Source organism: Polypterus senegalus, chromosome 13, assembly GCF_016835505.1.
Source record: "Polypterus senegalus isolate Bchr_013 chromosome 13, ASM1683550v1, whole genome shotgun sequence".
Taxonomy (NCBI): domain Eukaryota; kingdom Metazoa; phylum Chordata; class Cladistia; order Polypteriformes; family Polypteridae; genus Polypterus; species Polypterus senegalus.
The window spans coordinates 27,363,842-27,380,329 of NC_053166.1; the positions used below are offsets into that span (position 1 = coordinate 27,363,842).

The 16,488-nt window shown below is 38.4% G+C and overlaps 1 protein-coding gene across 3 annotated transcripts in view; it reads left to right on the forward strand.

Moving 5' to 3' along the window:
• Window positions 1-12,182: 12,182 nt before the first annotated feature.
• LOC120542915 (G-protein coupled receptor family C group 6 member A-like) overlaps window positions 12,183-16,488 on the forward strand; it is a 32,394-nt gene continuing 28,088 nt past the window's right edge. For 2 of the 3 annotated variants that reach the window (XM_039775644.1, XM_039775646.1), the window contains exons 1-3: window positions 12,183-12,246; window positions 15,537-15,701; window positions 15,779-15,939. The gene's annotated coding sequence lies outside the window, so the exon portion shown is untranslated. The remainder of the gene's footprint in view (window positions 12,247-15,536; window positions 15,702-15,778; window positions 15,940-16,488) is intronic. The other variant, XM_039775645.1, reaches the window with a different exon arrangement.

Here is a 16,488-nt window from a genome sequence, read left to right on the forward strand (position 1 = left end):
AATTTTACTTTTACTGTGAAGCATGGCGAGCAATGGCCATTGTGCTTTGTCTGCACAAGACAAATGGAAACAAAGCATGCTACTTACAGAGGTAAATTGCTTGACTTCTTTTAAATGAACAACAAAAAATGAAAATCTTGAGGATTCACAAAAAACATTCCGGAGTGTTTGTTTAAGAGGTCAGCAGGCACTTGGGGCATTGTCTCATAGCGCACTGAACTGCCAAATTCAGGAAAGCACGCACAATTACAGAACAGGTCGTCTTCCAGTAGATAACTGTTCCAAAGTTCTACACGATTCAGCCACCAGCAAATGAAAACATATTCCTCTGTGCACTCTCTTCAGCTACCCCTGACACTGACAAATGTGTGAAAAATCAGACAAGCCCAAGTTACCAACAGAAAGTCAAAAGGAAGTTAAATTTGATGGCAGTGTGAAGCATCATCATTTTATCAGGACTTAAATGATAGGTAGCTACCACAAACTTTAAAGACTTCAGTCACTTTACTATTATAATACAACTAGCTGTGTAAGCCTGTGCTGTAAAAAGCATGAGGTCCTAGAAACTATTGAAATCCTCAGAAAAAAAATTGAATCAGACTTATTCTGATAAACTGGAAGAACCCAAACTCTCCTCTTTTAAGTCAGTGGGAAACCGATGTGTTATACTATTTGAAATTGGAAAAAATCAAATACTCAGTTAGAGGATCTGTGCAGACTTTTTTCAAAACATGGCAGGATCTAATCAGTAATATTTTGAAATGAGTTTATAAAGCACAGAGAATTTGTTGATTTAGGTATTTTTTACAAGCCTTAAATTTTACACCGTTTGGCTTGCTCTCTCTCTCAAGGGTGGGGATCGATCTGTTCTTAGCATAATTCTTTTTTTTTATAAAAACTTGATTGCTATGTATTGATTGTAATAAAATTAATAAATAAAAAAAAAAAAAATTGAAATGTTGAGATGTCAGGTAATTGAAAGTTTCTTCGGAGGTTTAGTTTTGCCGCCGTGCTCGCCTTGCTTGTGTATTAGTGGTGGGAGGAAAACTAAACGGGATACCGTTATGTCGATATGCTTGCTACATTTCTGTATTACCTCACACTAATTTTGGCTTTGTGTTACTCTAGACAGACTGTGCTACAGTACTTCTGTATTTTGCATGTGTTTTTTAGCATTTTATTGTTAGTTTGTATTGTCATTTATAAAATTAATTATTTAAAATCACAATTTTGAAGAGCATTTTTAGTGTCAAGAAAGCATACTTAGCTACCTCAACCAACACATGTATTTTGGAGGCTGCTGGCTTAACACATAATTCCTAAATCCAGGCGTAATGAAAATAAGCATTAATATTAAATGTGTGATATGCTCACTGAATCTGTAAAGGGGATAAAGAATCCCATTTAGTGTAATCTTATATTTTTTACCATTGGACCCCTGCCGCTGCATGTGGCTGCCACTCCACACTGCAAGCTTCTCAAATCAGGAGACACAGTTGATCTACCTACGCTTCTTGTGATTTGTTGTAAAATTTTGCTGTATGTGTTTTACTCAGTAGCAGAATTTTTAAGTTGCTGTTATTGAAAGTGTTTGCCAAATAAAAAATATAATGAAGAAAAATACTTAAAGTTCATTACAATGCCAGTTTTATTATATTCAGTAACTTAATTTGCAAAACACAAATAGTCTCACAGAGCTTTGCCTTACATAAAATGTAGATGGGCACTGACATCACATCAAGGGCCAGGAAGTTACATAACGGAGTAGGGGGCTGGAGGGGGTGCAGAATGCAGGGGACTAAAGTATCGAGTGCTTTTAACATGTTTAAGTAGTTATGAGCGATTTTGTAAAGGTTGTGTAATGGGCTAGAATTCAGTATTCTAAAGAAAATGACATTTCTGTGTGTTTCTTAGTGTAATTTGATTAAGTATCTCATCCACACACAATGTGGTGATAACAGAACTGTCTGCTTACTTTGAAAATTAACGAGTTCTGGGGACATGTGTTTTCTAATCTAAAGTACTTTTTGATAGCTGGCCACAATACCATTGTTGAACCAAAGTAAATGTGTTTACACCATTTGTTCTAGAGAAGGAAATTGGCTTGCACCATTGTTTCACTGATTGCCATATTGATCTATGCAGAAACTATATATTTCTGGTAAAAGGAGAATAAAGTAGAACAGAGAAGTACAGTATGGTCTGAGTCTCGGGACTGCTGCCTGTTTCTTTTATGCTACACTCTGTAGCAACAGTGAATTGTACCTGGCCCAGGTTCCCCTAGGCCTGAGGCCAGTAACAGTTGCACAGTGTATATGTATTACTGACATGTCAGGGGTCCCAGTTCCACTTTTCTCTTTGCTCGTGTCACTCTCCATGCTCAAGGAAAGGCTGTGTTTTCCCAAGTGGAGGCTGCATCAGCATATGATTCATAAGAGCTGCATTCTTTCAGGCATACCATAAGTAAAAAGCAAAAATATGAATACTAATGGCATGTTAAAAACATGAATACTAAAGGCATGATAAAAACAAATGTACTTGCAGTAGCACTTAGAACCTTTAACCTATGTTTGAATACTTTCAGATATTTACTTTTTAATATTAGTACTCAGACTCTAATTTTTGTATAATTTGACAGCTTTGAAACTCAGCAGATCAAGTGAAGCATTTAGTAGATTTTTTGTCCTGAGGAGGCAGCAGAAGACCTGGCATGGACAACTGGGGTCTCATCTGGAATTGTGCAGAAGAGATGGCCTACACCAAGGTCAACAAGACACCAAGGGTCTTCAGACAACATTAATGGTGTATTGAAGGGATTTTGACTATAGAATTATATTCCTACATGTAACCTAAAATACACATTAGAATATGAAAAACACACTAACTGCTTAAAGTGGAAATGTACTAAATATAAACTTTCTAATAACTAATTGCAAAACAGCCAACAATGCGAAACAACTAAGTGTAAATATAAATAATTTAATAATCCCAGCCTTACATATACAATAATCATACCCAAGTTTCTAAGACACCATAAAAATGGTACTATTTAATATTTATTCATTGTGACAGATGGCCGGGGCCCATGCCCAGCTGGGACGCCCTGCAGTATATGTTCCAAGGGAGCAAGCATGGAAAACACAATATCTCCCCCTGGATGCTACATGGCAGCCTCTATGAGTTGCAGCAGTGCTTTAGACTTCCCCAGGGCTTCATGGGGGTTGAAGTGTTGTGCAGTCCTGTTGGGTTCCGCAGGCACCACCAGGGGTTGCTGCAGCAGGAGCTGCTGGACCCTTCCGGTCACTGGTTTCGCCACACCTGGAAGTGCAGCCAGATGTCAGCAATCATGCACCTGGAGCACTTCTGGGGGCCCAATAAAAGGAGCCAGCAACCACCACTCAGCAGCCAGAGTCGGGTGGAGGAGAACAAGGTTGCCTGGGAGGAATGGTGGTGCAGAGAAAGAACACTTTTGTATTGGTATATTGTCCTTGGGACTGTGTTGTGCCTGTGGGGATTATGGGGAAGGCGTGCCCCAGAGGTGAAGAAAATAAATAGTTTATTTATTTTATTCGTGTGCCTCCGTGTCTAATCTGCGTCGGGTCTGGTGCATATATAGCGCCTTTTTACAGCATCTATAATGGTTTGAATTCAGAGCGTCAAGGATGCAAGCAGAGAAACTACTGGAACAAAAAGAGGACAGCAAGACTTGTTTAAAAACAGAGCAGACTGTGAGGATGCAGGTCAGCTCCAAGCTAACATCTCTTCTGGGACCCTCTTCAATCCGCCACCCTTGATAATATTACTGAGAGGAGCCTGGCAGATGAGGGCACATATATTCTAAACTAGGGGTTGGTGCAAAAAGTGAACTGTGCTTTTGTTACAAACAATCCAAACAAATTGCAGTGCATCATCGGTCAATAAATAACTAATCCATAAAAGCTAGTGTCAGTGGAGGTTAATACTCAATAAATATCCATAAAAATGAGGTTAAAACATGTCAGGAATCTTCTGTCCCCAGTGCTTCCCTTTTCAATAAATGTCTCCCCGGCCTACCCTGATCGCAGTATGGAGAGATGATTTCCAACAAGCGCATGCAACCTTCAGTGCTGCTTATGTCCCTGCTGCCCATCCCGTGGCAATCCACAGGACGCTGCAGAGCATCCTTGACATCTTTGCGGTGGACTCCTTCAGAGTAATTGCTTTGCTCCTGCTTCTGTACTCAACAGCCCCCTGGAGAACCGGCCGCACACTCCTCTCCCAGGGCTCACATTCTTCCTTCTTATCGCACAGGGTCTCACTCGCTACAGCCCTTCTCTTCTGTCCTTTAACCTGTCTTTTCCTTCTGTTCTCAATTCTGTCCTGTTCAGGCTCCTTTTAACCCTGCTGCGTAATTTTAAGTGCAGTTTCCTCCACCCTCCTATGCACGTTTGTGCAACACTATCAGCCTGCACCTCAATTAACACACCCACATCCGATTGGAGTCCTGCACTTTTACAGGGACAATTATTTATTTAAAAAGTCATGGTAGTGCTGCTGTTGTGCAGCAAGGTGGCTACAGTTCATGTGCTGTGTCCTCCCTGCATGGAGTTTGCATGTTTTCCTCATGTCTACACGGCTTTACACCGAGTACTCTGGTTTCCTTCTACAGACATGCAGATTAAATGGATTTGTGACGTTAAATGGGCCCGGATGTGGTGTGTGTGTGAGTGTGTTCACCCTGAGATGGACTGGTGCCCTGTTCAGGGGATTGTTCCTGCCAGGTGCCCAATGTATAGAGGGTTAGGCTTCAGCCCCAGCTCTGGAATCATTAGGTTAGAAAATGACATGACTTTTCTGAGATGTGTAGTATCATAAGATAAGTAAAATCAGTGCTTGGGGACACATTCTTTGCTCTAAAGTGAGTATATTTGATAAGCTGTAAGGCTCTTGTTTGATATTTGTTCTAGTGACTCTAGGAAAAGTGTCTCTTTGCAGAGTGAAAAATGACTAAATCTCCATCAGAGGAAGGCACAGTATGTAGAGGAATCTTGAGGTGTAGAAGTAGGAGCGATGCTTCAGTAATCAGAATCACACAAAGATCTGCCTACTTGACTAGGAAGGAGGATTTAGTTACCCTAAAGAATTTAGCACCTCCACTGTAATCAATTTAACAGGACTCCATATACTGTGGCTCAAACCTTCCTACAGTATATTATTATTATTATTATTATTATTATTATTATTAATATTAATAATGTTAATATTAATATTAATTACTACTACTAATAATAATAGATATCTTGTTTATTAAAGGTATGTTGTGTTCTATTAAAATGTTTGTGTCTTGCTGTTCTGCTCACCTTCTAAAAAGGCTACTCCAGGCCTTCCAAGGAGAGATTGTGCTCCATGAGAAGTGGCCAGTGAGCTCACCTTCCTCTCCCTTGGTCATTCATTATAGTTCTGTTTAGGGATGTGAATATAAAACAGACCCATAAGTTGGATCCATAAAGTAACGCTGCCCCATTCTAGTTTCAGTTGTCCTAAATATGTTTTTAATATATAGTAATAATATTAATATATAAATATATGTTTTTAATATACTGTATATTATTAATGGACTGTAGAAAATGATTGCAACCTTCAATGCACTGCACCTGCACCACTTTTAATCATGCTATATAAAAGATGTACTAGTGTGCTCGTGCTCAAGGTGTTCTTCAACATGCTATTGATACTGACTTACTTTACCTTGAGTACCATCAGTAGCACTTCCATTTATTTCAGCCTGCTTGGGAAACAAAAAATGAAGGATGAAATACATCTAAGATTGCAAACATGACAAGAATAAATTTGCATGCAAGTTTGCACTCATTGAAAAGGCTGCATAGAATACATATAAATAACAAAGTAGAAATTCTCAGAGTATTATTGTATCATAAATAATGATTAATCATACAAATTTGGGAAATGTGCAACAGAAAGGCAGCATATTGTATGTATTTAAAGGCATTTAAAATCATTTTCACCTGGCAGCATTAGCTGTACAAATGGAATGGGATCACCATTGGGAAATGCACTGTGGAAAGGTAAGGTAGTTCCACTATATTACCATTGCAAAGGCACAGTGTCCACAAAATTACCAGGACAACAACAAAAAATGATCACGACATAAATGATAATTTGATTCTGAACATTCATTAAATAATAAATCAGCATGCAATCTACATCAGGCTCTTCTGAGAAAACACCATGAATCCAGCTGCAGCACTCCATCTTCCCTCTCTGTGAGCAGAGGTGCTCTGATGTTCCAGCTTTTATCTTCTCCAGGGGCTTCATGTATAAACGGTGCATATGCACAGAAATGTTGTGTAAGCCCATTTCTATGCTCACTTTGAGATGTATAAAAACTAAATTTGGTGTAAAGCCATACACATTTTCACAGCAGCCTCACACTGTGTATACACAAGTTTCAGTTTTGCAAACTGGTTGCAAGTGTATTCTTAAAATTGGTAACCTACACATACTACACAAGTATTATAAGCACATGAGAAAAGTAAGTATTATATTTTCACTAAGCATTATAAATGTAAGAGTTAGGATTAAAAAGGCTCATGCCTACATATTTTTATTATCCAGTATAAGCTAAAACCATCAGTACTTCATTAGCCAAAGATTAGACATACAGGAGAACTGGAAAGAATGGGCCCCATCTTTTAGAGAGGGAATGTGAACTTTCTAAATATAAATATTGGTGGTGACTGCTGAGCTTGTAGGGAGTAAGGATAAGCCTTGTCAGACAGACATGATGGACAGAGCGGGGTTTGACACCCACTCAGCTGAGAAATAATGGTGGAATCAATTAGTGGCAGGACTAAAGCAGGGGAATGTTAGGAGTCAAACTGTAATAAATGTAAGAGCTGCCCATGACTGCTCACTCATTTCCATAAGAAGTGAGTCTATATGTGCGCTGTACAATACATTTTGATTCTGCTGTCTGTCCTGAGACTCCGAGTGCCTTTTTTGGGGCTGAGGGTGCCCGTGCCCACCTGCTTCTACATACTCAGCGTCAAAGCGGTGCTGCTGTTTCTGTGTAATTTCCCTCTCTTTTTTACATTCACATCCATGACGCAGGCTGTATCAAATACACTGAAAATAATTGCATATCATTTACAAATTTAAGGCACATAATTGTAATCACCTCCGGGTACTCCGGTTTCCTCCCACAGTCCAAAGACATGCAGGTTAAGTGCACTGGCGATTCTAAATTGTTCCTAGTGTGTGCTTGGTGTGTGTGTGTGTGTGTGTGTGTTCCCTGCGGTGGGCTGGCGCCCTGCCCAGGGTTTGTTTCCTGCCTTGGGCACTGTGTTGGCTGGAATTGGCTCCAGCAGACCCCTGTGACTATGTAGTTAGGATATAGTGGGTTGGATAATGGATGGATGGATGGATGATTGCAATCATTCTGCAACAGTATAATGGTAGGCAGAATGGTCAAACTATTCCAAATACTATAGCAGCTTTAGCATTGTTACTCTTCGTACACCACTGAAAGTATTTTAACTTATTGTGTCTGATTGTGGTATCACAGCTGCACAGCAGCTGATCAGAAAGCTCTATAGCAGGTTGTGTCGAGAGTGCAGAGGATTATCGGTATAAAGCTTCCAGCCCTGGAGAACATTTATAGCAGGAAAGCCACCAGCATCTGCATTGGTTCCATTCAGCCATGTCACAGTCTATTTGAACTTCTCCCATCTGGCAAATGTTTCAAAGCCTTTCCTGCGTGGACCTCGAGGCTCAAAAACAGTTTCATCCCAAGAGCTATAAATGCCCTCAATAAGTCCATCAAGTGCTCCCCGTAGAATTGTTTGTACTTAGAATTACAATTACCTCACTGTAAACTTGCACTTCAACTGTAATATTGCACAGCCTGAGCCAATATGAACAATTTGTAATAACTACACAATATTTACATGTATATTGTACTTGTACTCTCATAATGTATATTTTTCATTGTTTTTTCATCATATTATTATTACTATTGTTACTTTATAGGAAAATAAGTTTATGGAAGAGTTACAAATTCAATCTCATTGTACCATACAATGACAATAAAGGAATTCAATTCAATTCAATAGAAGCGAGTGCGTATTTACAGATAATTTTGGTTTACAAAGCTATAAATAGCCTTACATAATCTCACTCCATCCTATATTTCAGAATGTCTTTCACCTTACAATCCAAATTGTAACCTTAGATCATCAAATGAGCTTCTGCTTATAATTCCAAGAGCTAAACTTAAAAGAAGTGGTGAGGCGGCCTTCTGCTGTTATGCACCTAAAATCTGGAATAGCTTACCGATAGAAATGTGCCAGGCTAATACAATGGAGCACTTTTAAACTGCTAAAAACACATTATTTTAACATGGCTTTCTCATAGCTTCATTTTAGTTTAATCCTGATATTTTGTATATGCATTTAATTATCATTATTCTTGGTGGCTCCAAAATCCGTACCAACCCCTACTCTCTCTGGTGTTCTTTTTCCGGTTTTCTGTGGTGGCCATCTGCGACACCACCGCCTGATCAAAGCACTGTGATGTCCTTACATTGATGGATTAAAGGCCAGAAGTCCACATGGCCATCATCATCAAGTTCTTCCATGTGAAGCCTGAAAACCACGAGGACTGATTGAGATCATTTATGTTAGGTAGAATGCCTAGGGGGAGCTTCAGATTTTTTTTTTTCTACAGCCATCTGGAGTTTTTTTTTTTTCTGTCCTCCCTGGCCATTGGATTTTACTTTTATTCTATGTTAAATAGTATTGCCTAATTTTATTTTTATATCTCGTTCTTTTTTCTTTCTTTATATTACAAAGCACTTTGAGCTGCTATAGAAATAAATATTGTATTGTAATATTGTATTGTATTGTACAGATGATGACGACTGGCTTTAAAGTTGACTTAGATTTCCAAGAGCTATCTTCTTGGAGCTGTGTGCTGTTAGAATATTAGGATGTATATGTCATATCATTTTTATGCTGAAATGTATTTAATTATGTTTTTTACATTTTACAAATAAATTGTTAGCTTCATTTAAATAATGTATACTGTTTGTAATTAAACGTGGGGGCAAAGTGGCGCCCCGTCCAGGGATTGTTCCTACCTTGAACTCTATGCTTGCTGGGACTGGCATGACCCAGGAGGAATGGAAGGAATAATTAAACATGTATAACAAAGATTTTTCAATGCTCCTTAAAGTTTTGAAGAACTGACATTCTTAGCTTACAGCTGGTTTTACATTTATTACAGACGCTTATTGTGTGGTGATTGGTTACATGAAGAAAGAAAACAGAAGGACAGGAATAGGGAGTTGGTATGTTTGAGCAAGACACAGTACTACTGAGATAAATGATTCTATCCGGGGTCGCACGTGTCACAGCAAGCATCTTGGGGAAGACAAGAACAATCTCTGTACAGGGTGCCAGCTCATCGCTACCACTATGCCACCGTGCCCCTACATGTTTAATACATGCTTTAATGCATATTTCATCATGAAAATGATATCATGTATACATCTTAGTATTTTAAAATGGTGAGAGCTGTAATATCATGAATGTAATGTATTCATATGTATTCGATCCTGTCGTTGTAAGAGAAAGCCCATTTAAGAAGCATGTAGCGATTAACGACTTGGGCAGGAACACATAGAATACAAAGTATTTAACGTGCTGCTTTAGTTACAATGAGGTTTTAGAAGCTCTAGTAAATTAAACATCGATTTTAAGACGAAGTTTACAAAGTTCTACTTTAATGAAAAATAAAATATGAGACTAAAGAGGAAATTTCAAGATTGAAGTCCACATTTCAGCTTTAATTTCAACATAGACTTTTTTTCATCACTGTATCCCTATATTTTTTTCTTCTCTGTTGCCTGTAATGGAACTGGAGCATCAGTGAGCCCCAAACCCCAACATGAACACACCAGCACAGTCCTGAGTTCAAATAATGGAAGGTTTATTTCCCAAAATTCTCCCAAAAGTAACACAAGCACAAGTTTTCCTTCTCTCTCTTTCAAAACTCTCTCCTCTTAGTTCCTCTCACCAATTCACTACCCTCCTCCAATCGAGTGTTGCTCCAAGTCCTCCCAGCTCTGATTTGCCTGGATAAGGGAGTGTGGTCCCTTTTACTGAGGACCTGGAAGTGCTTCCAGTGCAAGAGCCTCTTCCAGATGGAAGTACTTCCGGGTCATACGTAAGTCCCATTAATTGGGGAGCACATCTCTCTACAGCACCCCCTTGCAGCACTCATAGTCCACAGCAGGGCTGTGTTGCCGTACTGTATCTCCCAGCATTCCCTGGTGGTTCCCAAATGGGGGTCGATATGGAGGGCTGCTGCCATCTTGTGTCCTGGGGGAATAACATGTCCCCTGCAGGACCTTTTAAATCTGAAGGGCTCTCCTTCCTTCTGGCCATCTCTTCAGGGTCTGGCTCCTTTCTCTCTCCTGGCTGGGATGCCTTTTGACCCATTTGGAGCCTCCTATCCAGGTGAGGAACCATCCCCTTTTATAGTCGGAATACCAGTCCACCCCCTGTGGCATTTACAGGCCCTAATGTGCTTCTGTATGGCACTCAGACACCTGCCTTTTCACTTTGACTTTGACATCTGATTACTTCTTTTTTATCGGACACTGTGCAACATTGAACTTGAACTTTTCAGTTCCACTCCATCAATTTTCTTTTGTTGCTCATACCATTGCCTAAGCCACCAAATTGTACGTTTTTCCTTGCAGCCACTTCACTGAGTAGAATCTCTACTCCGCATTTGGTGAAATTCTTTTTTTATACATGTTTTCACCATTGTCTTTTAACAAAACAGTGAATGGAAGGGGCTATTTATATTGATTTGCATTTTCAAATATGCAAAATTCTGTGAGGAATCGGGGTTTGGCTGTAGGTGTGTGCATGTGCGTTAGTGTCCACCTTAGATTATTAAGTGGAGTTCACCGGCAAACAAATGATGAAAAAGACTAAATAGTGCAAAGAAAAAAAAACAAAAAACAAATAGTGCAAGCAAAGACCCTGGCACAGTTCTTCTTTTCACCAATTTCTTTATGATTGTTTTCTTAAAAAGAGAGCCTGACTTCAGACTACAAGAACAGCAGTTCAGACCCACTACTGACTGCCTGGAAGTCCCTGAACTGGACATTAAATCTTTTTGTGTGTCAACTGCATAAGAGATATAATAAAAGTAAACAATGTACTAGATGCCAGTGTTAGTCAGGATGCTTTCATAAATCTAAACATCCAGAAAGTCTAGCCTAGCAACTGTATGGCACAAATCACCTTTTAAACTTGTCCATTAACTTTTACACAACCCTAAACCTCCATGTGCACCTGATGTGTGCCCCTCATTTCTTTGAATTATACACATCAATTTCTCAAAGACCACCACTGCTACAGGTTCAAAACTGTCCTGAAAATGTGATGACCAGTCAATCTCCATACAAGAGAAAAAGGTTTTGAACCTGTGCAGATGAAATCAACCTGGAAGTTTTGAGTTTAAATATGTTCTTAAAAGTGACCAACACCCAGTCTTAAAAGCACATCCACGTAAAACAGACACAGGAGACCACCATCTTTTTATCAGTCCAACTTCTCAGGACTGAGCCTCTCCAGGGATTCTCTCCAACTGCATTATTATGAATGAAAGTGGAATAGAAATAAGTCTGTACGGTACTGATATCCCAGAAGCTGTTCAAGCTGGAGATTTAAAATCATCTGAGGGTTTAGATCTGCAGAAATTCCAACAAGCCATCACAAGTAAAGGGAATCTACAAACATGCAGTCAGCGTATTATTGACTTTTGCAGAAAGGGCACTATGGCAGTCTTTGTTAAACCAAAGTGAAACATTAAGGAAGATAAATTTCAGGATTTGTCAAATAGTCCAAGTAAGTAAGCCAAATACAAAAGTGGACTACCAAATGAAGAGGAAGGATGAGGTGTGATATTCATCAAAAAATGTTGTGCAACAAAAGGAATTTGTGTTTATATAAAAAAAGCAGCTTGTTCAATTCAAAATGACTAAGGTGTGTTTCCTTGTTATGCAAAGTGACCCTCTGATCATTTTTGATTTTCCTTCAAAATGATAATTTATGCAAATAACATGGAGCTTAAATATCACCAGCATACACAACTACTGCAAACAGCGACCATCACAGCTTCTACTTCTACTTTCAACACAGCTGGACTTGAGTACACAGAAGACGCTTCATGGTCTGTTTAATATTTAATTATGACTTTTTATGTGTCATTCATGAATTAGTAGTGGAATAATGAATAACCTCTCCAGGATCTATCTATCTATCGATCGATCTATCTATCTATCTATCTATTATATAGTGCCTTTCATATCTATCTATCTATCTATCTATCTATCTATCTATCTGTTATATAGTGCCTTTCATATCTATCTATCTATCTATCTATCTATCTATCTATCTATCTATCTATCTATCTATCTATCTATCTATCTATCTATCTATCTATCTGCATCATTAATGACTTTAAGCTTCTGTAATTGTTTACCCAAGTATTTGTTTGTTTAAAATTATTATTTATTTAATTAGAACTTTTAGTATGTTTCGCCATGAAAATAACTTGTGAAATCAATCCTCATCTCTGTGAATGCATTTAATTTGCCCTTTTTCATTTAGTTTCCTCTGATTATCTTTTAATGAGAGATTGCACTTCTCCTCCATTTTTCCTTAAATGTAAATTCACTTTAACAGTCAGAAATGTAATGTCTATCCTGTTCACGGTTGCTTTCTATGTCGAGCCCTAAACTGTTGGAACAGGTTTCAGCTCTCTGTCTCCCTGTAATTGAAATGAAATGCACATGAAACGCACTTTTTCAAACTATTTTTAAAGGAACACAAGACTTACCTGATTTCTTCTAATTTGAATGAAATGTGGATTTTTATTTAGAAACATATAGCTCTGCATGTACAGTACACATGTGGTTCTGATGGGCAGTCGCCCTCTTATATTCTGTTTGTCTTCTTGATATCCAGCTGTGGCTCTTGAGATATTTTATTAGCCTGAATTTGCTTGTATTTAATCACTGACATTGATTTTATTTTCATTGTTAGTGTATTGATAGATGCAAATGTTTTTTAAGTTTTCTACTTTACCTTTATCATACTGTACAGTAGCTGTAAAGCATGCAAAAACTCTGTTGGTGTATTCAGTCAACAATGCTAGACAAGGATATACTTAGTTGAAATTTGAAACACACTGAACAGATTTTTGGGCTACAGAAGGAATAAAATAAGTCACACCTATTAGAGTAAATCCAGTCTTGTTAGACAAAGCTGGCAGCAGACACTATGAGGCAGAGGAGTCGCCAGGTATTTCAATTTATAGAGCAAAGCATAAGTGAGTAAATATTTCACTGCTACAATGATGTCAGCTGCATGAGATTTAATTTGGTGAAACTTTTACAAATAAAACACCATTTCAAATATACTGTTTAAGTAAATCAGCAATGATCATTCCCAAAACAACAAAAAACCAACTAATGAAAAAAGACACCTGAGGGAGGCTTAAAATAAGAATGACAATGAGAAGGTGCAGTATAGACCATGTAAAGCACGCAGATACTGGAGGGCCGCAGTGGCTGTAGGTTTTTGTTCCAGCTGCTTACCTTTTTTTTACCATTTACTGCTGCTTTTTAAAGTAACATATGTATATTCCATTAATTACATTTAACTTACTAAATTCTTTTTTTAATCAAAACAATAAAGAGATACAAAGCACTAGGTGAAGTGGTGGCTCTGAGGCTAGGGATCTGCACTGGCAATCTGAAGGTTGCCAGTTCGAATCCCGTAAATGCCAAAAGATACTCTGCTTTCTTGGGCCCTTGAGCAAGGCCCTTAATGTTCCATTGCTGAGCTCATTAAGTAGTGAGAAAAGCGCTATGTAAATGCAAAGAATTATTAAAGCAAGCTAACAGATGACCGGCTAAATCAGGGGTCTTAAACAGTTCCAGAAGGCCAGCATTTTCACCCATTTGTTAGAGTTGTCCTTCTGCCACATTTCCATTTTTTCTGATATCACAATCCAAATGTTTTCTTACCCACAGCAGTTTAGTATTCCTCAGACCTTAATTTTTTTTTCCTTTCAGTTATTTTATTGAGATACCTTTTAAATAAAAGAAACCAGTAAAAAGTGGAATCTTAGCTAGCATGTCCTTCTGTTGGTTCACTTTACACCTCAATATTGTCTGGCTGTTGGTTAAAGAAGAAATAAAACAATTAAAATGCAAGTCAGTTAAAATCAAGGCAGAACAGTCTTTTCCATTAGTATCAGTAATTGGTTAATAAAGGAGTAAGAGAAGGCCACAGCAGACACTGTTGCCCATCCTTGAAAATGAGTTTCACATCACAAGTGTCAAGTATAGGAGCACCATATGTGACCAGCAGAGGGCGCTAAAATGAAGGAATTAAATCTTAAGAGGTTATGAGTTAAAAGATAGAAAGGTTTACTTTAGTTAACTTGGATTTCCCCAAGCCACTAGAGGGCAGTATGTTGCCCCAGCCCTATATATTATAAAGTAGCTTTTCAAAGTTAATTGGAAGGGTAATCTATTTAGTTTCCCCCAAGAAAATATCTAAGGTGCTGTAGGACTACAGGGGCACATTGGGGTCACTAGAGTGAGTTCCACCCAGATAGCCTCAGGTCTTTGTGACTTCATCTGGGACCTCAGAAGTGATTGATGGAGTATACCCAGAAGTAAAAATGGGCCAGGGCTATAAAGCCACTTCTGTTCACAAGGCAAGTGAGCTTTGCGTAATGGAGTGAGTGCTGGTCAAGAGCTCAAAAGGTGCAAGGAAGTGAAATCCTGAGCAGGATAAGGAGGTTGAGGAAGATGGACAAGGCAAACTGTTCTGTTCATGTGGGTTGTGGACAAACCACCTCCCATGGTAATCAGGGGTTTCTCCTTGTGTAGACAGGCCCTGAGGGCTTAGGTCTTTATGATTTTGTCATTTGTTGTTCTTTGTTTTGTTCTTTGCTGTAATTATTTATACTTTACTGTATAAGGGTGAGTTTTTGATAATTAAATCTGTATATTGTCTGTAAAGATGACTTTTCAACAGGCATGTTGTCTGACTAGATGGCACTCAACATTTTAAGGCACGTGCTTAAACTACACTTCCAGGATTCAGTGTTTGATTTCTAGCCCTGTCACCCTCTATGCAGCAGGTGGATGTTGACAATACATCCGTATGGGTTTCTCCCATGATGCACTGCTGTTTCCCCCACATCAGTAAGGCAGAAAAACTTGAAATTCAGCTTTATGGCAGTCTACCCTGAGGTGGACTCTCCAAGATGAGTTACTGCCTTGTAATGTTTACTTCTAGGAAAGGCTCCAGCCTGCTATAATCACATAAGGAGTTTATTCATGGGCAGAACACTAAAAAAAATGTTTCATTACCAAATAATTTTATTACATTAATCTCCCATTTATCCATTTTTTAATCTGTTGTCTTGTGAATGTGTTACAGTTGTATGGGGTTCCTATAAAGGGAAGGTTAACCGAACATTAAGGGAGGAATACAATTTGTGAGATACTAACTGCATGGCCAATCTCTGGAAGTGATTTGAGGAGGGTCAGAAAACACAACAACAAGAGAGACCATCACGACGTTGACAGTGCGTTAGCACCCGCTGTAAGTGCAGTAAGAGTATCAATGTGTGTCTGGGGGCTTTCATGTTCTTTTCACATTTTTATTATACTGTTTTACAGGAGGCTTTCAAAATGCAATCCATATCACCCATTTTTATTGTCTTCATACTGAGATTTGTTTCCATGAGTCTGGAGCAAGAAAGTCCACCGTGTGTGTTAGATCAAGAAGGAGACATATATATAATTGGGACGTTTCCTGTTTGCACCGGTTACAATAAAAAGTAAGTAAACACATAAAAATAATGAATGATCGCATTTTTAAGTATAAATCTTTTCAAATCTTTCTAAATGCAAAAAAAAAATGTCAGTAATTGTAAGAAATATGTCTAAGTTAAAGAATAGTAAAGATATTACAGTCAGTTCCAAAATAATAAACATGACAGGTGGCACAGATAATTGTTTAAAATCCAAGACTGATGGAAATGGACTCTTGTGCAATTCTGGACTTGTCCTCCATCTCTGAATATGGTGGCCGTATAGAATAATAGCTCACCTGGCCAAAAAAGTCATTCTCCAGAAGTCCTCTGCTCTGCAAGTTTTTCCATAGATTCTGAATAACGACATGGCTGATGTCAGTTCTATGTTTGAGTCTTGTGTTTGAGGTTTTTTATTTTTCATGAAACAACAATAACAACAGCAACAACAATAATAATAATAATCTTCTAACCATGGCAAAATACAGTATAATGAAATGATCTACACAACAACATGACTACAACACTAGGTTTTGAATGCCTTGCTAAGGAGAGATTTAATCCACAGTATAAACA